General features: G+C 39.5%; 1 non-coding gene and 1 pseudogene across 1 annotated transcript; both read right to left on the bottom strand.

The window, feature by feature from the left end:
- Positions 1–16851: 16851 nt before the first annotated feature.
- On the bottom strand, positions 16852–16959 carry LOC132020990 (U6 spliceosomal RNA). Its single transcript, XR_009405179.1, has one exon. It is a non-coding gene; the product is annotated as a U6 spliceosomal RNA (small nuclear RNA).
- An 8522-nt stretch (positions 16960–25481) lies between these two features.
- Positions 25482–26533, bottom strand: LOC132020637 (glycogenin-1-like; annotated as a pseudogene).
- Positions 26534–26789: the final 256 nt, after the last annotated feature.

Raw genomic sequence — 26789 nt, 5'->3', positions numbered from 1 at the left:
GAAGCAATTTCATAATACCTTTAGGATATAAAATGTGCCTATTTTTTTGATGCCACAATTTTACTTCTACTACTGTATCTATTCTAAAACAGCTCAAATACGCATAAACATATATATACAAGGATATTCATTTTCATGCTGTTTATAATTTAAAAAAATTCAAGCTGAACAAAATGGCCATCAATATGGGCGTGATTGAGCTTCATGTGTAATTCTCTACCAGGCAGAACGGGGTAGGTTATGCTGCTACAAGAAAACAATCTCAAACTCTCTGTAGGTAAAATAAACAGGGATTTATTTTGTTTTTCACTCATGAGATTCACAGATCCATTCAGTTGAGTCTGTGTGACCTCCATGTGCTGGGGCTCAGGCAGATTTCGCAGCCACTGTTTAGAGCATTACCAGTCACTATGGCAGATGGAAATAATGTGCTGAATGCAGACATTGAATCTTAAAAGCTTCTACTTAGCAGAAATGTGGTTGCTTACAGGCACATTTCATTAGGTGGCCAGACCTAACACCCTGGGCAGACGAACTGTGTCCTGATACAGAGTTGAAATAATCAGCATCTAACACTACTCAGTGATTTAACAAGAATACATCAGATCCATACATACTATCTATAAACTGATAGGCAAACTAAGTGAAAAATAGAAAATAAAAACAAGTTTCAGACTCTGTAAATACACTAACATTCATTGAAATGTACACTTACAATAAGTGAATTTTATGGTATACAAATCATCTCAATAAAACTACTTATAAAAAAACATTGTGGAACATGTAGGTATTACTTAATATTACATTTGGCTCGTGTAACAGAACTCAACTACGGTAGCTTAACGGAAAGAGATTTTTGCCTTGCATATGAAACAAAATGAAAAGGTATAAATATAGGCAGACTAGAGCTGGTCTAGCTGCTTGAGGAAGTCTTCAGGATCTAGGCTCATTCTAGTTTTCTGCTCATCCATTCAGTACATACAGCTTTTATCCTCACCTTTGAAGAATGGGTGCTTTATCTCCAGGCATTGAATCATCATCTCTGCAGGCAACTTCAAAGGATGACAGCAAATGTTCTTTTCGTTGGGCACATTGCCAGTCCTGATAAAGTCGAGTTCGGTTGATAAGAAGGAGAGGGACAATGGGAGAACAGATATTGGGTAGATCACTAGCTCTTCTTAGATCATACCCTTTTCATTGGTAATATAGCATGAACTTTATCCCATACCATTATTTTTTTCCTTTCAAATATGCACTATGCTTTATTACACCATAATATAATTGTTGGAAAACTAGATGATTTCCAGTTTCCATCATCCTACATAATGCTGCAATTAATACTCTTTTATAAAAATTCATCTAAATCTAATTGTTTCTTTAGTATCTTTTGGGGATGGTACAAGTTTACAAAGAGTTCAAGGTGTTTTTTTTTTTTTTTTTTCCTTCCACTTCTAGATTATTTGTAGCAAAACTTAAAAACCTTCTAACATTTGACAGTTACTTAAGGACCGAAACAGATCTTCCCTGATTAGGTGACCACAAGAACTTTTAGTCCTGGACTAAAGACTGTTTTTCTCAGAAGCAACATTCAGAATAGAGCTTTGAGATGATCTCAGTCATGGTGTTACTTACCTTTGGTGGTGGTGATGGAAGGTTGCCATGTAGTCTAACAGTAGTGTCCATAGCACTGCTAGTGGGGCAAAGGGTACTGGCTGCAGTATTCATGGGTCGGGGGGATGGAGGTAGCAGTGGTGGTGAAGGTGGTAGTGAAGGAGATGATGGAGATGATGATGGTTAAGTTCAAAGTGGCCAAGATGGTAGTGAAAGAGATCGGTAGTGGTGGACAACGTGCTAGAGTTGGTGAAGATTCTGGGAACAAGAGGATTATCACATTACAGATCACTGTCATTGTCACAGAATAATTTATAGGCCATTTTTTGTGCATTTTTCCACCTCCTCTCGGAGTCACTTCCTACCACAACCAGCCGTTGTTATAGCTGGTTGGGTCGGCTTCCACACTTCACCAGGTGTAACCTGAGAAGGCTTTTTCCCCAGATCGGATCCTTGCCACATTCTTCTTACCTCCTGTCCTGGGCTTCAGCTGCTGTAGTATGGGGTGCTCATGGACCCAGGCTTGGCACTTGTGCATGCAGACTCTAGTAAAGCAGGGACGTTGACCCACAGCAGTATCCTTGACCAAAGTGTGAGCCATCCAGACATGTACTTCATCAGGATCCTCCTGAGAATTCCACAGAATTGAGCTCCATTTTCCCATACTGGGGCCAACTCAGTAATACAGCTTCTTATTGACTTTTTCTTATCCCCTGCCTGACTCTACTCCTGCTTTTTATAGTTTCTTTCTGGAATTGCTTCTCAAATTTACTACCTGACTATTGTCTTTGCTATAGGTTCTGCTTTTAAGGCAACCCAGTCTAAGTCAAACTGTAAGGCCAGGAAAACTATTTCAAGAGACTACCAAGGTTGGTCTTCCATGGTTTAAAAATATTTTTTTATTTATTCATGTATGGTAAATTTGATCCATAGGATCTTATCCTTCAAGAGACAACTAGTGAATCTCCAGTTCCTAATACAGTCTCTAAGGCTAAGTTGGTGCCCAGTAAAGCACCATAAATGAGTAAAAAAATGAATTAAAAGTAGCCAATTTTAAATCCCAAGGGCAACCTTACACATACATACACATTCCAATCAGGGATCAGTATCCACTTGTGAAACCAAATTAAATAGAAAATTATGGGGCACCTGGGTAGCTCAGTCTATTAAGCATCTAGCTTCTGGCTCAGGTCATGATCTCAGGATTCTAAGATGGAGCCGGGAGTGGGCCTCCGTGCTTAGTGGGGAGTCTGATTCTCCCCCTGTCTCTCCCTCTCTCTCAAATAGATAAATAAAATGTTTTAAAAATTAGAAAACTGTGCTCGCTTCGGCAGCACATATACTAAAAAATTAGAAAACTACTTGCTGAATCCAGAATTAGGATAGTGTTGGTGTAATATGAGAAATAATGCCATCAGCAAGAGCTGATTGATAGAATGACCAATCCACTATGAACTACACAATGTACTTGTTTCCTGTACCCGTTTCTCTGAAAAACAAAACAAAACTATAGAAACCTACAATCTTCTTTTTCTCAAATACTTTTTTTCTTTTTAACTCAATCAACCTATCATGTGTTTTTACTCCCCAGTTTGGAAGTAATGTTAAAATTTTCAAGCTTAAATTGACCTCTTTAACCTCGGTGACATTTTAAGGGTGTCTTTGTTGGTCTCTGCATCATCATGAGATGACTCCAATCCCCAATGCAACGTAGACTATTGTAGGTTCATTACTGCAGAAAGCTCATTTCATAGACTCTACATGGATTCTTGTATTTTGACATCAAGCTTACTGTTGGGTCCTCTCTAACTGATGATTTTAGTCTTCCAGGCCCATGTTGAAAAGGATAGACTCCATCCCTTCCATTTTTTTACAGTCGCAGAACATGAAAACTGGGCAAGATCCACTGGACCACCTACCCCACTACCACACACATACACACAAATCTTGAGAAATCTTTTCCCAAATTAATAATCATTGCTGAGGTTACAGTTTTAAAATATTGATTCTTATATTTAGATTTAAATTCAACAAGTAAATTAAAACAAATTTAAAACACACATTTAGGCTGAGTTTTAGAACAGATTTGTAATTAGCCACAGGACCACCTAGGACATATGGGACCACCAATAGCCCCAAGATCACAATTTGAGAACCATTTATCTGTACCACAGCAAATGTACATTCTGGCAGGGAATGAAGTGAAATAAATATGTTTCATATTTGTTAATTTAGCTTTCATCTTCTTTTTAAAAACAAACTCTTTTTTATCCTTCTTGATTGGGTTGCAAGGAGTCAGCTTTAACAATATCACTTCCTCTTGTTCTGAGAAAAGAAAAATCTAGAAAAAGAAGAAAAAGGCTAATCATGGCCTTAAGGGTCCAGCTTATACCTGATTAGTGAATCTGGTAGTAGTGAGTTAAGCATTGCAGGGAGCTGGCTGAGACAACTTCGTACATGTTTCTGAAGGTGAAAAGTTTTTCTCCAGAAGGTGCATGCGTTACTGTAGTTCACATACATTTGCTCATCCAAGGACACTGAAAATTTTCAAATGAGTTGTGGCTGGGACTGCCAGGTGCTGCTCTAACATTCATTCTGCTAAAGGTCTGGATTCTCCAGCGCCATCTCCTCCATTCAGTTGGGTGCGGGCTTATGACTAAGGTCTGAGCACTCAGATATATAATGCGTGTTGTGTGTGCGTTCCAGGAAGTGTTGTTGAGAGGAGAAGGGAAGCAGGAGAACTTCCTGGTCATCTCTTCTTTCGGCTCACTGAGTGATGCCTGTAAAGATGACAAGGTGAAGAGATATGCTCCTGGAACTTAGATGTACTAAGGATGATGAAGCAGCAAGCTAAGGGGAGCTGAGAACCACAGACACGACCATTACATGGGAATGAAACTTTTATCTGATTTAAACCACTGTTATTTGGGTTTTCCTGATCTGTGTGGTCAAACATAATCCTCACCGACACAGGACAGAAGCCAAAAGACTAAGCTTGTCACGAGGAAACATACAGGGGTGTAGCTAGCGCTCCATCCCAGTTTCCTGCCTCTACCACCACCGAGTATCCAGAGGCTGGAGGAAGGGGCATCTTCTCAGGTCCTGATTTTGGGGGCACAATGCAATCTTCCCTTCTTTCTTTAGCTCACTGTCTTTTCTTGTAGGAGTCACTTTAACAGTATCACATCAGGATTTCTTTTCTTTTCCTCCTCTTCCTTCCTTCTCCTCCTTCCTTTCTATCTCTTTTCCCCCCTCTCTCCTTCTAAATGTCCTTACTATGTTTGGGAAATTCCCTTCTCTCTGAGTCTTGGTGGGATGCAAAGAAATTTAAAAACACCAGTTTCTCATTTTCCCTGCTGCTCTAGTTATCATCTAGTCAGACGTACTCATGTGGGTACTAATGACACAAAGTAATGACACAAAGTCATTTTGGAACTAATGACACAAAGTAGGGATGAGAGCTTCTCTCTGTAGACAATTGTAGGGATGTTAGCGTCCTTCAAGGGCAGTGGTGGCAGGGAGCCAATGATGATGACTGTCAATGGCTTGAAGCCAACGACTTCAAGGACTAGGTTGGACAAGTTGAGCTTATTACTCTTCACAGCAAGGGAGTATCTAAAAAGGGAGTTTGGGGTGGGAAGAGAGTATGAAAACCTTAGAGAACCATGGGATGTCTCAGTAACAGGGTGTTACATAGAGAGTATTATAGAACTTGGGGTTTTGATTGATAACTTCAGGGAACGGGAAAGAAAGGAGGGTTTACCCTACATAGAACACTGCCAGAACACTGGGGCAATTCTCTGACTCAGTATCTCAATCTTCTCCATAGGGATGACTACTAATAGCCTACTGTTACTGGTAAAATAAACGGGTGATTAACACTAATATTTTGTGTTATAAATATCATATACTGTATTCTTACAATAAAAGAAAACAAGTGTGATTAAGAAAATCATAAGAAAGAGAAAATATATTTATGTACTGAACTGTATTTTGTAAAAAAGAAAGAAAGAAAGAAAGAAAGAAATCCTCATATAAGCAGATATACCCAATTCAAACCTGTATTGCTCCAGGGCCAACTGTGCTGAGCATTAAAAATAATCGTACTAAGTGTAAGAGATGACAATATCTTCTTTAATACCCACAGCAACTCAGGTGTATATCTGTTATCAGTGCTATTTTACACCTGAGAGGACTGGGGCTAGAGACCTGAAGTCACTTGTCCCTTCTCATAAGGATGGGACGTATAGAAACTACCTTCAAGCCACATGCCCACATGTACAAGTGACAACGGTAGTGCTAGGAGAACATTCGGCTTTATTTAACTTTCCGACCACGCTTCAAAGAATGCAGCCAGATGGCGAATCTCTGGGGCCCATGAGGAGCTCACTGGACACACAGGGGTAACTTGTGCTGAGAAAATGTGTGCACTTGGTCTGTGCCAAGTTCATTGTTCCTTTGCACACCAAGCCACGAGGAGAGGCCACCAAGTGTGAAGGGCATAGGGCCTGGAGGGAGGACCAAACTTTTAGAAACAGAAATGTGTTTCAAGTTTCAGGTTCAATTCATGAGACAATGAGCAAATCATAACATTAGGTTTTCTCCCGGATCCTCAAGGTGGGAACGGTTGTGGCAGAGGGTCGGAGAAAAATGGTCTTGAGACTGGCCTTGTAAAGGACAGCTAGACTGTCTCTTCATGGGAAGATGAGTGTTGTTACCCAGGCTTTTCTCCAACACACCAGAAAAAGGATGTCTGGGAGGTGAGGGTCTTGGGATAAAAGTAGAGATGACTTCCATGTGTGGCATACTCTTGGCCTTGGCCAGCAGCACACCGTTGAAGGTGTGTAGACGCAGACGTGCCTGAGAACTGAGAAGGCTAAATACGTACCTCATGCATGCTTTCTCTGTTCAACATTCTTTCTTCCGCTGAGTATTTATACATTCCGATGTCTCATACCGAACAACAACAGCTACTACCTTCAGGACCGACTACAGAAGGAAAACCTTATTCTAAGCAACTCTTGAAAACTGACTCAAACTTCAAAACTAATTCTTGACAGAGGGTACCATCATTATCCCCATTTTACAGATGAGAAAACTGAGGTGTGAAGAAGCCAAATACATTGCCAGGTTCACCTGGCTCACAAGAAGGCAGAACCAGGCATATAACCAAGGCATTCTGGCTCCAAAGTACATACAGCCAACACTGCCTTTTTTTTTTTTTTCCATTAATACTTTTTGTGGGATTCTAGGCATAAACTCAACAATAATGAAAACAATTTCCTTTCTGACAATTCAGGTTTGACTCAGCTTCCCCATCATGAAACGAACATGATTTTTTGGTGATTACTTATACAATCCATCATGGGATTTTGAAAACATATTTAATGTTTGTATAGCACTTGGAGGCCCATTAAATGTGCAATAAAATGTAGACAAAGAAACATTCTCGGCATTGCTTATTGATGATGGCAGTGGAAGTTGAAGTTTCCTTTAAAGGTTTTTACTTCTCCAGTGATTCCTTCTTTGTAGTATTTCCTATGGCCCATTTTTCGAGCTCTCCCATGGAGAAGAAAATAAAATGGCTGAGTGAAACCTCCCACCGCCCTCAAGTTAGCCACTCATAACTAACTTCCTTAATCAAAGGAACCCTCCTTTTTTGATTAATCATCTTTTTATAGTACACTTAAGAGGAAAAAAGGACCAAATGAAAATATGAAGTTGGAGGCAGCACAAACTAATTCGATAATATTGCCATTACAACTGAGTAAAGAAATACATAGAGCTCCCCTGGAAATATTTTTCCTGTGAAAATTTATGCCTTTTCTAAAGGGTGTGTGCAAGGGGGTGTTTTTCTTCCTACGCTCTATGTGAATGTAATGAGTAAATGTTAGCTTTGTGCCTTTTTTGGCCCATTAAGAGTTACGCACCATGGCAATTTACAAACAAGAGGGTGAACAGGTAGGCAGGGCCAGAAGAGGTCTGCTGAATCGGGAGAACACAGAAACGATTTCTGAAACAGAAGCTGGGAGCTGAAATTGTCGAGTCCCCCTTGACAGGAATGCGATCACCCCCGAAGCTGCCACAGTCCAGTCTTGTTGGGTTGGCCATTATCTATCATGATGGGGGGCCATGGATTCACCCACCATTTGCAACAAAGGACTCCAATATTTTTCAGGAGTAAAAGCACTTTTCACTGGCTGCTCCAGGGTAACTCATTGATGTGAGAGCCAAGCGTGTAAACGGCCTCCTGAAAGAACTGGCAGGCGTGAAGAACATTGAGCCCCAAAGCACGAGTTGTTTGCGAGGCGCTCCTCCAGCTGAAGCCTGGGGAGGGGAGGCCAGCGAGCAGGGAGGCAGGCGGAGGTGGGCGGCTGTCTGCGGGCGGGCGAGGGGGAAATGTTTATATAGAGCGAGTTAAAAGGCGGACAACAGACCGATCTTGGTGTGGGGCTGCTGCGGGGTGAATTTGGGAGGCGCCCACTTGGCTCCCAAGAGAAAAAAAAGAGATGGTAAAGCCAGCAGCATTTCAACCTAAAGGCTTCTTTCCCACTTGGGGTTAACATCTTTGCTTCTTTGCAAAGGAGGCACTAGCTCTCCTGCCCCAAATTCCCCTGGGCACAAGGAGTGCAGAAAGTTTTACTTGGTAGGTAAGTTGTTTTTATGCGAAACCATTTTGGCCAAGGTGGGGATTTTTCACTTGGGTGTCAGTGGTGCCCTTCTGATGTTTCTAGAACTTAACAAATGTACAGTTTGAACAGTTATTTTAAGTAAAAATGTCAATTTCTTCATAGAGTCAGGCACTCTAAGTTCTGTGTGTGAGACAAATTCTTAGATTTTCCAGTGTTGAGAAAACCTTTACCTTGCTTCACGCAGTTCTCAAATTGAGTTATGACCCTGACATCCCTCCACTCTTTCAAGTACACCATGGAGGTTACTGAAAAATAACTGAAGAGGAGGAGAAAATGTCATTTTCTATCTTGTGGGGGTGGTGAGAAGATACCACAGATTCTTTCAAGGTGGGATTTCCTCTGGCGATTGAACTTCATGTCCATTTCTCTTTGAGGCGTGGTAACCTTGCTAGGAACACCCATTGAGGGGGTTACTGCTTCAACACCCTATGCCTTAGACCTGTATCAAAGCTCTTTCCACCTCCGTCCTCTGTGAACCACTATACTTTTATGAGCACTGGACTGACCAGAAAAATTTGATGTATGAAATCCCTTGTCTGAATCCTTTCCATTTTGCCCCTCTGGTTTTTTGGTGACCTTTTTTGTTCAACTCCACATGCCTTAGGTGGTCTCCCGATCTAACTTTCTTGTATATGTCTTTTCACTTGCTTCCAAAGCTGTTCAGTCACCTTTAACCGATTGCTTGGCTATCTTGGGACTTGAGGTGTCAAGTCTCTGTTTCTTTTCCCTGGTGACTAAGACTGATGCATGGTCAGAAATGGTTCTAAGCAACAACTCAGACTACAGCTCAGATGAGACCCTCTCAACTCCCTCCAGACCCTCAGGTGAGGGCAAGTGTAATCTGTCCCATACTATATACTTTTTTGTGTGTTACTTGGCTGCATTTCCCGTTTTCTTTCTTCAGAGCCTGTTTGTCCACTTCACTGTTAGATGTCTAACCTTGTCCTCTGAAGTGAGGAGAAGTGAATTCGTACAAATTTCATATACCTCTGAGGCATATAGAAGGAGAACACAGAAGTTCTTTTCACCAGTTTGAATACCAGTGTAGATTGGTAGATATCATTTTTCTTATGCACTTACTTGCGGAAATGGGTAAGGAATAAACAAACAGCAATACTCCATTTTAACTCTCCAATCCAAGCTAACCTCGAAAGATTTGAGGGGGCTCCAGGCCTGGTTCATTAGCCTGTTAAACAAAAAATCAGTAATGTCATCTTTGACTACCTGTTGAGCTTCTTTACTTTTAGTTAAGAAAAGTCTGCTTTTGCTATTCCTTCTGGAATCTCTTGGATACAGTCTCTTTCAAGCTCATCCTTGGTTATCTCTGATCTTTCCCTACCACAGCTTACTGCCATTGTTTGTTTGTTGGATGCTGGGACTGGAGACCTATGCCTTCCACACAGTAGTAGGCAAGCTCATAGCGTGAAAACTCACAGAATGAAAATAGACTCTGTATGGGAAAGTGGTGCTCTGCCTTGGTCTTCACCATTGCTACTATAACTTCTTGTTTATTTTCTCTTTTTGTTTTGAGCCCTGCTTTGTAGATGCTATTCGTCATGAACACACACTCTTGAATTGTACTTGGACAGTACTCAGATCCCCTGTTACATGACCTTCACCCCGCCTTCCTTTATAATTGCCAAATCTAAGTTTTAATATAACACCCTCAATCAATCACTGGTGTCTACATAGTGATAATTTCCCCAATTGCCTCTTTGAAACACCATAATCTGTAAGGAAACAGAACTGGTTGTTCACAAGACACTACAAACAGTATTCAGAACCTTTGGCTGTATTACACGTATATGGCTGAGTTTGATCTTGGCCATGTAATAATTACGGTAAGAATGCTGCAGAGGAAGGAAGCATATTCTTTGTCTTCATTGTATCAGTGAGGATAGACCAGGTTCTGCTGCAGTTACAAACAAGCCCCAATCTCAGGGGCTCAGATAAACAAAGGTTTAGATCTTGCTTATGCTCCACGTCCATCTGGCACCACATCTAGGGGCTCTGCTCCACATTATCTAAGGAAATCTCCTACATATTTGCTCTCCAGACACTTGCCTCAGCTGTGATATCTTCCTGAAAAGCTGCAGAATGTGTATTGTTGCGATGAGTCTTCTCGGAGATTTTGCAGCTAGACTCCTAATTACCTCACATTATCTTATCTTTGCAAAGCTGTTGCCCATCCTTCTGTCCTTTGGGGTTCCCTAGCTTAGCAGTCATTTTATTAACCTTTTTAAAGTAAATACAGTTGCAGGAGAAAACAACACACTCCTTACTTTGTCAGAGTCTTAAGAACTTCCAGGGGAAGTCTAGACCTTTCTTTTTCCCATATTTTTCTCTACCTGGTTCATTAAATTTATGAAATATTCTGACATCATCACAATTTTTGCTTTTCACTTTCTTAAGCCAATAGATGCTTTCTTTCTTTCTTCCTTTTTTTTTTTTTTAAGATTTTATTTATTTGAGAGAGAGACAGTGAGAGAGAGCATGAGCAAAGAAAGAGAAGGTCAGAGGGAGAAGCAGACTCCCCGTGGAGCTGGGAGCCAGATGTGGGACTCGATCCCGGGATTCCAGGATCATGACCTGAGCTGAAGGCAGTCGTCCAACCAACTGAGCCCCCAGTAGATGCTTTCTTATTATTTATTCTCAGGTGGAGGGACATGTTTTGTTTTAATTTCTCCACATTCTTATTCTAACTTCAACACGGTTTTCCTGGGTCCTCTGTATTATTCCATTGAAGAATATTCAGCTTCTCGAAAATCTTTGACAGTTAGATTTTCTTCAAGTGAGTGGCTTCCATTTCCTGATCTATTGTTTGTTTTTAGTTTTTTCTTCATGATCCTTAATTGTCTTGTTTTAAAAAACAATCTCTCCCAGCTTTATAGACTATCCTATTTCTCCCTGCCTGTTGCATGTCATGTAAAAATGTCATGCATCATAAAAAGAATGACACATAACCAGTGTCATATATGTGTATCTATATAAATACATATGCAAATATTTATATGTACCCCTGACATTCTCAAAGATCATCACATGTATCGGGTGTGTTGTTTTCACCTAGAGAAATATTTGGGCTATTACTTTAAGTATAAATGCTTCCTCTACTACTTACTGCCTATAGTTATACCTCTAATTCTCTGAGACAGAACTTGTAGTTTGGTGATATATAATTTTTGCAAAAACTGCCATCAATGTATTCATTATCTAGTGGGGAACCAAAGACAGACGTCTCTCCCTAGGAGCTTAGATACTCTGTGTCTTGTTATTGACCTAATAGTATCAGGTCAACTTTTAATTCCTTCCCAGTCCATTCTCAGGAGTTTACTCCTCTACCTGAGGACATAGATGGGGTAATATAACTCAAACACAGTTATGCCCTGTATGTACTTTATTTCCTAATGCTACACACATTTAAAAGGTACCAAGACAGAATGATAATATGGGACTAAAGCTGTTTTTTCCATATCTCCATCAACACAAAATATCCCCCTACGTAATGTGTAGAGTATGTGGTAGTATGTGGGTATGCGTCTGGTTTCATTGGGAAGTGCCTGAGAACACCCTACAGAGACTAGCTACGCAGCAGTAGCTTTTGCTCTAATGGCTAGAAGGATCTTTGTAAATGGTGCCCCGTTGGAGGTGAGTGGTTGGGGGTGTCAAGAGAGGCACGAGTCTTCAGGGTGCTTCTCATCTTTTATCATCATCATTCATCAACGCCGCTGTGTCACACAGAACATTTTCCACCCCTTCTTTTGCCCCCAGGGTCTGGTACAGCTCAGCAGCAGCAACCTGTTGATTCTGGACTGCTAAGTACTCCTGGCTGGCATACGAGGCTGCAGGGTGACTTAACTGTGGGAGACAGGCGGAATTGTTTCCAATGTACACCTAAGGAGGCCCTCAGCAAAGCAAACATTGATTTTGGAGGAGTATTTTTTTTTCTCTCTATTTGCTTGCTGCCAGGGGCCTCTAAATAGGATTCCTATTTTTTCCCCCCTGTTAATATTAACCCATTTAGAGACTGGGTGATATAGCTCGGGCCAGTAGGTCTTGCAGGATGCTGGAAGATGCCATCACCTTCTAAACAGAGTAACTCCTAGCGAGGATTCAGTAGGTGGTTGGACGTGAACTAAAACCTTGGAGGCAGCCCCGAGTGCCTGGGTGGCCTCTGGTTTACTGCTGGTTCACTGGGTTCCTCCTGCCTCAGTGGGCCAACTCCCAGTATTATAAATCATATAGATGTGAACTTCTTCCTGAAGTAACTTGTTTGCTTTATTTATTTGGAAAATTTCGGTAACTGCTTTCTCAACGGCCAGGCTGTTGAACTTGCCATAACTGAGGCTTACTCAAGAATGTTTAGTCTTAACACTGTGTGGTTTCCTTCAGGGACTCCTGAGCCACATTTTGAAGAGAGACGTGCTGGTACTGAAGTATGGTGGATCCACTTCCAGGTAACTCAGGGGCGTCTCAGAACACCTTCAGTTCTGAGACGGAGTGGGTGGCGATGGTGAAGCGGGCCCTCTCCCTAAACAAACCAGGCTCACACAGCCAGAAACATACCCACGCCCACATACACCTTGATGTTTCAGGGGTTGAATATGCAAAAAAAAAGGAATGCAGTTCTAAATGGGAGTTTCAGGGTAATTTTTAATAATTTTAATGTAGAGATCATCAGGTAGACTTACCCTCCTGCAATAAACCTCTTCCACTTCCTCTCGGTGTATTGCCTGTCTGAAAAAGCGTATTTGAATAAAAGAAAATAAGTGCCTTACAATGAATAAAATCATTCATTGGTAGCGGTGATGTGAGTTTACATTTGGGCCTCCCAAGCCAAACCGTCAGAAAAGACCACATTATTCTTTGTAATTTGCCAAACAGCTTTCTGGTGGAGAGCAAAGTAAGACGGGTGGGAGGGTGGAAATGGGAAGGGGGTTCCTACTTAAGGGTATGTCTCAAATGCAGAGGCTACCTATACGGCTTCTGTATCTGGGAGGAGGAAGTTTTGGCACACCTTTAAGTCTGAGAAAAATTTCCTCTAGCTTTTTAAACTAAAGCATTGGTGTAACCTAAGCAGGAAAATGTAGTTGGTTTTTAACTTCATGTGGATGCATAGTGACATTTTTTGTGCCTGGATTTTGGGACTTTTCTGTGTACTACATTGCATTAGGAAAAGAAAGGGCGGGGGGAGGGATGCACGGTTCAAGAAATGTGGTGCTCACAGTGCATGGGAAAAGCGATATTTTCCAAGATTGTTGCATCCCTTCCATTAGCTTTTATGGTTAAGGGTAAGGGAGCCACTGATGCTCCCTTCGTCACACCCACCCCTCAGTAGCCCTAACAGCCTGCAGTTTTTAGATGGTCTATGTATATGATACTGTCAAAGGTGGAGCATCTTTATGTCTGTGCTTATATTCCTTCCCTATCTCTTTAAAAATGTGTGTTGCTGTCCCAAAGCCCATGTTCTAATGACCCAGGGCAGAATATGGAGAGAATCAGAAATGCCAACTTTATGATTTATCAAGGGCTCTTGAGTTCCTTCGGGGTAGAGTGTGTTGTGCAGTATAATTATTGTTTTGAATGTACATCAGAAGAAAACGAGGAAGCAGGATGTAGCAGATGAAATGAAGATTTAAAAAAAAAAAAAAAAAGACTGAAAGGATTGCGCAAAGGTGCCCGGTCCATCAAGCGGAATGGTCTCTGTTGTCTTGACCTGCTCAGTGTAGACCAACAGGTGTCTCGAGGGAAAAGCAAAATTTCTCTTGCATGGTCCCTTGGATTTCTATGTATACAGCATTTGTCTGAAGGTAGGATTTTCTTTCGGAAGGTGGCTGCACTTTTCCAATCTTCCAACTGCTAAGAGCATGACTAGGGAGTTACGAAGAGGAGGAACAGGTTCTTAAATGGAATTGTTCCTCGGCGGAGACAGAACTGTAAACTGAAAATACGAACACATCTGTTCTTGCTATAAAAAGAGATATCAAAACACTGTAGGACAGTGCTAGTCAAACCTTATTGTTCACAAGGAGCATTTGGAACGCTTGCTGAATGCAGATTCCTAGGTTCTACCCTTGAATTTCTCATTCTGAAGGTCAGAAGTTGGGCCTGAGATTTTGCTTTTCCTATAAGCATCCCGGTGAGAGTAATTGCCGCTGTGGTTCCCTGGACCACACTCTGAAGAGCACTTCTGTAAAACATCGCTTCTGTTTGAGAAAATGGAAAGAGGGGTGAAGTAGGATGGAGGTACACCAATAGTGAGTTGGGCGGCTATTTATTTAGGTGGGTAACTCAGGCATGCGCCATGGTAAAAAGATTGGTAGAGGAACCAGATTTTAGCCCAATAAATGTCCCCGGCTGGAAGGTCTTCAAATGTATTGCCCTGCAGGGTGCTTGTGCTTGGGGGCTGCAAGGTGAGCACTGAATTAGAATTTAAATAGACTGCACTCTCCCTGTGCTCTTCTGCAACCTGAATGGGAACCTTTCCGAGGTGCCCCAGCAATAATGGGCATGTTGGCTACACAATTGCTTGTGAACTAGGGCACCACGTGACAGCCAGAAGCAAGAGCGACGATGACCTCTAGCTCTCTCCACAACCTTGCCTTGTTTTTGGAAGCAGAATTATGTGCATGGAGTAAGCCCTAAAGTTTGTAGATGATTTGGAAACGGGTGGGGAAAGGAAAAGTCTTGGAGGAGAGACTTCTCCTGCTAATAAGATTGGGGGTGGGGAGAAGGGAGAACTATTAGCTGGAATTCAATATGAGCTCATCAGTACCAAGTTTGCAGAATGTAATATAGTGATTTTGAAGAGAGATGTCAATCAAATGGGAGAATGGTCACTATGAAAGAAAAGAATCAAGAGGCAAACATGGTATAGTATCTTCAGCAGTGTCTATAGGAGAAAGTGTGCTCTGATCTACAAACAAGAATATTTGCTCCTTCTGGAAATTCGTTTTCCTAGCATAGGATGAAGTCATGGAGCTTGATAACGCCTGCCATTCTAATCAGTCAGCTCAGTCCTTGGGCTCAGACCACATACTCATCAGCAGTGTTGTCAACACCACAGAAAACCTCCTGATATTTTTTTGTTGCAATTGCATTAAACCTATAGATCAATATGGGGGAGAATCCACATCTTACCGACATTGAATCTTTCAGTCCATTAACATAGCATATTCCTCTCTTTGTTAAATCCTTTCATTTTCCTCAGTAATATTTAGTAGTTTGAGCAGTTTTAAGATTTTTCCATTTTTTATTAGATTTGTTGTAGGTATTTGATGTATTCTGATGCTCCTATAAATAGAAGTTCTTTGAAATTTAATTTTCCGAGTGTTTCGTTTTTGTTTCTGTTTTTACTTGTGTACAGAAATACAGTTGATTCGGGTCATGTAAGAGTCTGATTCCATGTTTTGATGTTTGACTTCTGAGTTTTTATAAGACCCAGCTTCCTTTGTCCCTTCTGCTCCGTATCTAGACATCATTGATAAGAAAATCCAAATGAACTCTCTCCTTCAGGACATGTGGGAAAATACAAACTTGGCAAATTCCCAGCCCTCCCTCAGGAACTTGTCCTTGGTCCTGCTCCTTTGCCACTGGAAAGGCCTAACCCACTCTCTCTGCTCCACTGGAGCCTGCTTGGATCTATTTGTACCCTTCCTGCTCTCCCTAGGAGTCCCTTGTGCTAACAATAAACTTTCTTTTAAATTCTCTAGGTCTCTGGAATGTCAACAGCATCAACATCCTATCTCTTAATTGGGAAGGGTTATAGCCTACCTCTGTGGGGTAAACACAAAACAGAATGTTTACCTTATCCAGCAGCCTTCCTAAATTCACTTAGAATTTCTAATCATTTGTAAATCATTTTGAACTTTCTAATCATATAATTATATCATCTGTGAGTAATAACCATTTACTAGTTATTTTTCAACCTTTTATTCTCAAGAAACATTTTTTACTGCTTCTTCAAACTAGTGAGGACTTCCAATATCAAATAGCACTGGTGGTTGTAGAAATCTTGTCTTCCTGCCATTCTCAGGGGTTGGGGAATGGAATGGTCAATATTTTACCGTGTTATATTGGCCATTAAGATTTTACTTTGTAGATATCTTTTATCAGATTAACAAAAATCTTGGCTACTTCTAACATGTTGAGTATTTTCCTTTTAAATAATAAATGTGTGTTGAATATGATCAAATATGTTTTCTGTGTTTGTTGAAGTAATCACATGGTTTATCTCCCTTGTTCATTAATTAGGTGAATTATATTGGTTGATTTTCAGGGTAGCTTCATTTAGTTTTGGTGTATCATCCTTTTTATATAAAACTCGATTCTGTTGGCTAAGGTTTTATTTAATATATTCATATTTGTATTCATAAGAAATGTTGGCCCATATTTTCCCTTCTTAGTTATTTTCAGGTTTTAGTGTCAGAGTTTTGCTGGGTCATAAAACGAGTTGCGAGTTGGTGAATTGCTTGTTTTTTTCTATTCTATGGCAGAACTTATGTAAGATTGGCATTATTTCTTCTTTCACTCATAGGAAGACTACACCAGTAAAATCATCTACATCTAGAGTTTCGAATGTCATCCTTGCACAGGAACCATGCTAATCTTCTCTGTATCTTTCTAGTTTTAGTATATGTGCTGCCAAAGTGAGCATTACATCTGGAGTTTTCATGAGAAAATTTTTTCACAATGGATTTGATTTTTTTTTTTTAAAGGATGTAGGCATGTACAGATGCTCCATTTCTTCAGGGTCATTTTTTGATAAATCGTGTTTTCCAAGAATCTGTACACTGTATTTTTCCAATTTTATTGGCATCAAGTTGATCATAATGTGCTGTTATTATCCTTTTGGTGTGTGTGGGGGGGTCTGTATAGATGCTCTCTGTTTTTTCCTCATATTAGTCATTTGTGTTCTCTTTCTCTTGTTGAGTGTCGATCGGTGTTTTTAATGTGTCCAAAGAATCAAAGCTAAAGCGTTGTTAATTTTTCTATTTTATTGATTTCACCAATTATTTGTTTTTTAAAGTTCTGTTTATTCATTTGACAGAGAGAGAGCAAGAGCGCACAAGCAGGAAGAGCAGGAGGCAGAGGGAGAGGGAGAAGCAGGCTTCCTGCTGAGCAGAGATTTCCCCATGTGGGACTCTTCCAAAACCCTGGGATCATTACCTGACCTGAGAATAGGTGCTTAACTGACTGAACCACCCAGGTGCCCATCATCACTTATTTTTATTACTTTTATCCCATTTCCTTTGTTTAGTTTGTTTCCCCTTTCCAGATTCTTAAGTTAGAAGTATAGGTCATTGATTTCAAATCTCTTTTTCTTTTCTAATATCTGTATTTAAATCAATATATATCCCTCTAAAGATTGTTTTTGCTGCATCCCACCAATCTTGATATGTTGGTTTTTATTATCATTCTAATTTCTAATTTGCCTTGTGATTTCCTCTTAAGCATATGGGCCTAATTTCCAAGTGTTTAAAGATTTTTCTTGTTATCTTTAATTCCATTCGATCATTTAATTCTGTGTTGGTCATGGGATATATACTTATGATTTCAGTTCTTTGAAATTTATTAAGGTTTGCTTTATCACCAGAATAAACTTTAAAATATGTCTCATTTTTGTATTTATTTCTTCAGTTATTGAATGTGATATTCTTGATCTGTGAATTAAGTCAAATTGGTTCATATCTTTTATAGTCTCACTGATCTGTGCGTGTGTATTTTATTAGCTCTTGAGATGGCATCAAGAACTGTCAATGGTCTGAGAATTTATTCTATTTGCAGTCTAAGAAGGTAGTTTGCCACAGTTGCATGCATAGGTTTATGATTATTTGAATTTCCTTTTATGTAAACTGCTTGTACATACCCATTGCTTCTTCCTTATTGTTTGATTTTTCTTCAAGAGAGTGTTGGTATCCCTAAATTTTCCATGCAGGACCATAACATAGATCTCCATTTATTTGGATTGATAGTGTTCTTCAATAATTTTATTAAAACTTTCCTTCAAAAGGTTTTGCATATGTTTATTAGATTTGTTCCTGGGACTATTATATTTTTGTTCCTAAAATAAATTTTTTCTACCTAATTTTCTATTGTTATTACTGGTTTTAGTTGTGCTATATATTTTTATGTGTTGATAATTTATCTTGAAACTGTTCTAGTTACTCATATAAATTCTATTTTCTATGTAGATATCATCAACAAAGAATAATTATTTTATATTTCCTTTCAGATTATGATGGCTTTTTAAAAATAGCATAATGTTGGGACACCTAGATGGTTCAGTAGCTTAAACTTCTGCCTCTTGATTTTGGCTGTGGTCATCATCTCAGGGTCCTGAGATCGAGCCCCACGTTGGGTTCCATACTCAGTGGTGAGTCCCAAATTCTATCTTTCCCTCTGCACCCATCACCTGCCTGTGCTCTCTCCCTCCCTAAAATAAACAAGTAAATCTTTAAAACAACAACATCAACATAATGTTAAAAAGAAGCCATAATAGCAGACATTCTTATTCCTGATATAGTATTATTCTAAAGTTTATCATTTTAAGTGAAGGAAGAAGGAAGGTCGAAGGAAATTCCATTCTATTTTTAGTGTGCAAAGTGTTTTTATTACGAATGCTTACCTGACTACTTCCTCCATTTATTGAAGAATGTATATGTAGAGAGATCATATGTCTTATCCCCTTCATTTCTGCTAATATAGTGAATGATAATATTAGATATTCTGATGTTGAATTATGTAGGCATCATGGGATAAACCCTACTTGATTAAAGTGTATTCTTTATACATTGTCAAAATCAGGTTTTTAGTATATTACTCAGTATCTGTACTTCTACGTTCATAAATGAATTAATCCACTTTCTTTTCTTGGGCTCCTCATGTCTGCATTTGGCATGAAGTTTATTTTAATTTTAAAAATAAATTAATAGTTTTTCCCATGTTTCTATCTTTTGAAACAAATTTATGATATGGGGATTACCCCTTTCTTTAAAGTTTGTTCAAAGTCACCTTTGAAGTTATTTAGGGCTGATTCCCTTGGGATAAGGTGGCTTTTAATTTCTTTTCTTTTTTTTTTTAAGATTTTATTTTTATGTATTTATCACAGAGAGAGAGAGAGAGCATAAGCAGGGGAGTGGCCGAGGGAGAGGAAGAAGCACCGTCCCCACAGAGCAGGGAGCCCTATGCAGGATTGGATCCCGACTTTTAATTTCTTTAATTGGTTTTGGCTTATTGGATTTTATATTTCTTAAATCAGTTTTGGAAACCCATCCTTTCATCTAAGTTTTGACATAAATTTTTTTCATGGTATCTCTTGTGATTTTTGAAAACTGTTTTCTCTTAGACATATTTCTAAATGCATTTTTATTCTATATTTTTAAAAAAGAAGGACACATACATCCTTAATACACATCAATCAGTTCAACCACTCATTTTCCTCATTATTCTGCAATCCAGGTCAAAACTCTTGTAATCATTTAATCTTCTAATTGACATATTTACAAGAAAGACTGAGTATAATTTGATGATGAACATTAATCATGGTTTTATGATAATCATCCCTTTAAATGTAAATACAGGATTCTTTCAACTGAATAGTATAGTCCTGTCAAATTTAGAGGATACTGCTACAACACCATATAATCACATTTTCATAAAACAGGTCCCACGCAATCTGTTAGCTATAATTAATTGGACTGTAAACTACACGGAAATGAGACAAGATCTGGAAAGTGAAAGATGAGAGTGGTAAGGCAATGCTAAGTGCCAGCTAGATATGTAAACAAAACGAGCAATCTTAAGAAAAAAAGTGACATCTTCTCAATTAGCAGGCATAAACATGTCAAAATTAACTCTGGAATCTGTTTTGATAAAAAACCACTATAAACCAATATGACTAAGTTAGCAGACATTTAAACAATTTGCTCCTTGGCCAAAAGGGATGCTGCTTTCTTTCTCTGACCACCAAAGACATAATGTTCAAACATTTTCATAACAACAAAATGGCTGTTTTTTTCTTAGACATTTCATACCATTGTCCACATTATCTAAGAAGATAATTTCCAGGGTACTCTTTTCCACCAACATCAAGACCAGGGTAATCTCTTCCTTTGAAAATTATGACTTGATCTCATCAAGAATCCTAATCTGAAAAATGCCATCAATTATTTTGGCCCTTATACAATAACTTAGAGTACATGGAACTTATTTGCTTGTCATCTCTGAGAATTCCCTGAATTGCTCATACATTATTCGATGATAGCACATGAAAACACGTTAGTGAAAATGAGTTAGAAAGCTTCTTTTGTAACTTTGGGATATAAATCATCAAAGCAAAGTGGGATTTGCATTAGAGGACTTCTGAGGTCATTTCCTGCTTTAATAGTCTATGATTTTATAATTCTAACAGGAAATGAACCCTGATTCACTTTTGAAGGGAAAGGGCAGAGGGAATCGTCCCATCATTTCCTACCTGGTGACTAAGCTTTTAATTTAATAGTCACACTTTTATTTTCAAAGAAAGTGTATTGAATAATTTTTTAAAAGATTTTGTTTATGGGATGCCTGGGTGGTTCAGTTGGTTAAGCGGCTGCCTTCGCTCAGGTCATGATCCCAGCGTCCTAGGATCAAGTCCCACATCCAGCTCCTTGCACCGCAGGGGGCCTGCTTCTCCCTCTGCCTCTGCCTGCCACTCTGTCTGCCTGTGCTCGCTCTCTCTCTTTCTGACAAATAAATAAATAAAATCTTAAAAAAAAAAAAAAGATTTTATTTATTTGAGAGAAAGCGAGAGAGCGCGCGCGTGCGCACAAGTTGGCGGAGGGGTGGGGTGGCGGAGGTAGAGGAAGAAGCAGACTCTTTGCTAAGTAGGGAGCCTGATCCAGAGCTGGGTCCCAGCACCCTGAGATCATGACCTGACCTGAAGGCAGACATTTAATCGACTGAGCCACACACGAGCCCCGGAAGAATTTTTTTATTCACCTGCTTTAACTTTTTTGTCTTACCTATACCTTTCAATGATTTGTGGCTCCTCTTTTTTGTCTTTATTTCCCCTTTTAAATTTTTTGCCCCCATTTTTGTGTCTTCTTTTCATCGATCACCTGTTTGTTATAAGTTTACATTCATTTGGGTTACTTTCCTTAGAAAGAAGGTGAAAGGCATAATCTGTTTTACTAATGCTTATGTTTCCTCCTAGATACTCTATAGCATGGTATAGTTTGGGTAAAATGTGGGCAAGAATCCTCAGTAGACCTGGTGTATTCTTTCTGAGCAATGGTTAAGTCCTATCTCTGCTGGTTGCTGGCTGTATTATATAAGTTATTTATACTCTCTGTTTCACAGCATGGTAGTTGTAGTTTCCTGATAGGGTCATTGAGAAGAATAAATAAGTTAACATATGCAAAGTGTAGGGGCCAAGAGCAGGCTATCCCAAGATGGGCCATTTTGGCATACAGATTAATTTTAGTTAGAAGTAATCAAAACCCAGCAGCTGCAGAAAAAGTTCTCTGCCTCCCCTTCAACAGCTTGGATTTACGTTGAAAAGGGTGAGAGGTATTAACAGACTCCCTGTTACCTAAGAAACTTATCTCCACAATAGGGCAATCACTGTTTTTTAAAAACATGTCTTTTCACCTTCCTGCCCCTGGCCTTCCTCCTTTTTGTGTCCTCTGACCCAACGTGTCTCTGCAGTTCAACTATCTAAGCCTCATGTTGCTCATTGTGCTTGGATTTTCATGTCTGTGTGGGTTCCCTGTGCATATGCCTATTAACTTTCATTTTCTCCTGTTATTTTTTCTCATGTCAGTCTGATTCTAAGGGCAACTAGAAGGACAAAAGGGTAGAGGAAGATTTTCCTCTCAGACCCCTGGAGTCAGGTTTGGATTTATCTTCTGTACAGAGATACTTCTGGCTTCTTGGGTTAACACTGAATTAAGAATCTTTCACGTGTACACGTTGATAGATTCAGCATGAGGTAAAATGGTATATTTTTGCCCCTTTTCTAAAAAAAAACTTTAGAATTCATTTGCACACATATTCTCCAGTTTTCCTTTTGATATAAATGAGTAAATCTTTACAGTTCTTTTATAAACCATCCTTCCCTTCCAATTTTGACTTTCCAGTTGGTCCTCTGAGGAATGCTGAGGTCTGAGTCTCAATTAAGGTGTGGAGGTCATGACAGATGGAGAGACAAGGTTCTAAGAGAAGTGGCATTCTCTTGCAAATACCTCTCTCTAGTGAGATCAGTCCGTATCTTCTAGCTGGGAAGGATTCATTTCATTAGACACAATGAGGGAGGCTCAGCGGATTCAGGGATTGGAGACATTCTCTATCTTTGATATCTGACAAAAGTTGAGAATTCTATTTCTTGGGGTTTTGCTTTTTCCCAATCAATGTCTTAACTTTCACAACCTTCAAATAGGAGATGGATTAAAACTTCATTGTTAATTTAGGTGTTTGAAAGTTTGATTTTTTACTTTGATTTTTGACTACATCTATATTGTGGCCATTAGAGATAGATTTGTTAGAACCGTTGTATAACCTTCCTAATTCTCTGGTCATTCTTGAGATTAAGAATTAAAAACCCTAATTCCATAATAAAAAGTGTTCACTGGGGTTTTAGGAGGTGAACATTCCATCCCACAGTCAATGTGTTTCGCATGTCATAGGTAGAATTTAAAGGCAGTCAGTCACCACTTGCTCTGCCAACACCACACCTTCAAGCAACATTTTATTCCAAGTGAACACAGATAATAATTTAAGTTTCCTTAGATTATCAGTATCCTATCCTTTAATGCTACCCAGGTTGTCACTGCTCAAAACCAACAAATGAAATGTAAACAATCTCAAATTCTCAACCTTGAAAATCTGTTGTCCCTAGCCACTTCTGTGGAACCAAATACTAGGTCTGTCAAGCTTCCGTTGAAGATAACAGAAATCTCTCTACCTAGTTTAAGAAAAGGGATATAATTCAGGAAATTAGATGCTTCTAAAAGAATTGGATGATCTAGGGGCACATGCCTTTATCTCTGGTCATGATCCCAGGGTCCTGGGATAGAGCCCCACATTGGGCAGCCTGCTCAGCGGGAACCCAGCTCCTCCCTCTGCCACTCCCCCTGCTTGTGTCCTCTCTCTCGCCGTGTCTTTCTCTGTTAAATAAATAAATAAACTCTTTAAAAAAATTGGATGATCTAGAAAACCAGTCTTAGGCTTGACTACTATAAAGGACTCCCAGGAGAGCAGTGCACCACTGGCCTACCAAGAGGTCTGGTATCTCTGCCATGGTTAATTAGTTGGGAAATCAAGAATCTGCCACCATAATGGTTGCTTCAGGACTTCACTATGGCAGCCATGATTCATCCCAGCAATCAGATGACCCATATCTTGCTCCTCAATATGTATGAAGCCGGGTGACCAGGTACTGGGCAGAAAATGTGAATATCTCCATCACTGGGCTTGCAGATATAAGGAGCACCACTTTCTACCTTCCTGTAATGTATCTTCAACTTATATCCATGTTAATACATTTAAGCCTATGGCATTTTTAAGAATTAGTGCAGAGCAATAGATCAAAGTTTATTTAACTATTCCCATAGGATGGACACTTAGGTTGTTATTTTTCAGTAATATAAACAATGCAGCAATGAATGTTTTGATTCAGCCTCCTTAGGCACACATTGAGAGTTTTTATACAGTAAAGAAACAAATAAGTACAATTTCTGAATCATAGGGCAGGCTTATCTTCAGTTTTAATAGATACTATTGAAATGTTAAATTGTTTTCCTGAGTAGCAACACCAATTTACGCTCTCACCCATAATATCTAGCAATACCTACATAAATTTTGTAATTCCATTTCTGGGGGTTTCACTTTCTTGCCAATATTTGATTTAAACTCTTGCCAGCATTTGGTATTATCAAACTTTGTTTAAATTGCCTAATTTCACGGGTAAAATATCCTACTGTATCATTTGAATTTGTATATTTTTGATTATATGTGAGGTTGAGCATCTTTTTACTTATTTAACATTTTAATTTCAACTTTGACTTTTTCAGTTTACATCTTTTGTTCATTTTTGGGGGGGTTGATTCCTTTTTTTCCCCTTGATTTGATTTTCCCTCAAATAATCTGGACACTACTTATGCTTTTTAATTTGTATAATTTATTTACCCTGAGGTCATAAACATATTCTTCCGTATTTCCGCAATCTATTTTTGTAGCTTTGTTTTTCTATTTTGACTATTAATTTGTAAATCATTTATTAAATAATCCATTTTGACTTCAAAGGCTACTTTAATCATAAATTAAACTTTTATATATCCATGATTTTTGCCTTCCTTTTTAGTTTATTCTACTGATTGCAAAATTATAAATCTGTATTAATTCTTATAGCTTTAAAATAAGCTTTTGTATCTGGGAAATTAAATATTTTCTCTTCTTAGACTTTTTAGAATTATCTTAGCAATTTTATTCTTTTTTTTTTATATATAGCAATAAGTCTTTATTTTCATACAAGGTGCCATTGCAGGTAAACATCAGGGAACACACTGCTGTTTACAGATTCACAGAACTGAACAAACGTGTTTTAGCTTGCTGCCTTACTGTACGTAGAAAACTGGTGAACAATTTCAGACACTACAGTTAGGAAATAAAATGGGTTAGCACCGTTTGTCGATAGGTTTATGAATCACTCGTCAGTGTTACAGGCTATCTTCACCTGAAAGCAGAATCACAATCACTCTGGCAGTGTCTGGACAATTCTAAATAAAATGCAGGTCTAGTGAAAGCTACGATGCTCAAGCGAGAGAGACAGCCTGTCCCATTCTGAAGGGAAACTGAGGTAGAGCCGCACTGGCACATTTTTAGAGTCGATACAGCCATTTTAATTAGCTTGACTTTCCCTTACCACATATGTTGGCCATCAGCAAGAATTTCCAACACATGAGCTGAATAATGAATAAGCCTAAGATTAGAAAGCAGAATGCTGTCCACGTAACAGAACTGCTGCTTCACAACTTTTGCCCAGTTCTCACCTGTTGTCCTGCAAAAACCCCTCATCCGACAGATTCTAGCAAAGCCCGTAGCAACTGTAGTGGACCTTTCCTAACCCAGCTCCAGATACTAAATATCAGAAATAAGTGCCTGTGAAGTGGACGTGTCCATGGGGAAATGTCAGTGTTTCTACTGGAGGTAAGTGCCCAGTATCCTCTTGATATTGTCAAGGGAATCTGCTCCCATGTAATCAGACTGGCCCTGTTCCTTCCACTCCTTCCATTCTTCTGAGGACATAAGGAGCCTGTGCTGCAGCCGGGATCTCACCAAGGGACAGATGGTATATGGCTCCTGAGACACCTTCTACTTTTAGGTGTGAGTGGGTGTCTCTGTTCAAGCAGAGATAAAACACTGGTGGTGAAGATCCCACCACAGGTTGAGAAACTCTGGATGAGTCATGATGGGATCATGGGACTCACTTTTGACACTTTTTTTTAGGATCGTAAGTATAATTCCATGGTTTGATCCATCCTAGGAAATGTACAACTTTGGCATTTGCACCAAATGCTTTACATGCTGGGAGGTAGGAGTATATAGAAACGCTGCTTAGGTTATCAATAAATGGCAGATGTTTTCTGATACCTGTTGCTGCCCAGCTGTTAAGAAATGTGTTCTGTAAGACCTGTACACCTGGGGATAAAAATATATGTTTATAAAAAATAAAAAATTAAATAAAAAAAAAAAAGAAAGAAATGTGTTCTGTAAACCCTGGTCCCCCATCAAAACTGCCTTGCTCAGAAGCAAGGTGCAATAGCCAATTGTATGTTTCAGCTGAAGGCTGATAAACAAGGACTCCAGAACTGAAGCAGTCAGGCCACGGTGATAATTCTTCTCACTCTAAAAGATTATGGTATTTGCTGGGACCATAGTATCTGCCTCCATGAACACACATTCTGAATACTCTGCAAATGACCAGCAATGGAGTTTAGTTAACATGACACAAAACTCAGGCCTCTTCATCAAGGTTAGATGTGCAGAATCGCCACTGTCCAAGACATCTACAGTGATGACTTCATCGAAGACTGTCTCTAAAATTTTTCTCATGGAGTCTGAGATCTGCGGGGTGGCAAGCACAGCCAGCTTCCTAGTGGGCCTGAGTTGTTTCAGAGACAGCCCAGGACCAAGACTCCTTTGGTGTAGGCATCGTTTGTGGTCAGTGTCACAAAGGCCTGATCTGTCATGGTGCTGCCAGGAGTGAGGGCAGTGGGGAGGTAGGGGGTGGGGAGGTGGGAGGCGGTCCCCACAGCTGCAGGTTGCTGGTTGGGAGAAGGCGAGTGCCCAGGAGTGTGGCCAGGGAGGAGACATGGCGGGCAGCTATTTTATTCTTTTATATGAATTTCTGACTTAATTTTAAAATTTCCATATGTATTTTGGGATTTTTATTGGGATTAAATAGATTTATAGAATAGTCTTCTGTTGGTTTTATATTCCTTAAAA

The sequence above is a fragment of the Mustela nigripes genome, chromosome 6 (genome assembly GCF_022355385.1).
Source record: "Mustela nigripes isolate SB6536 chromosome 6, MUSNIG.SB6536, whole genome shotgun sequence".
Lineage (NCBI taxonomy): Eukaryota > Metazoa > Chordata > Mammalia > Carnivora > Mustelidae > Mustela > Mustela nigripes.
The sequence above is the reverse complement of the archived record's forward strand: the minus strand, read 5'-3'. Positions and strand labels throughout refer to the sequence as shown.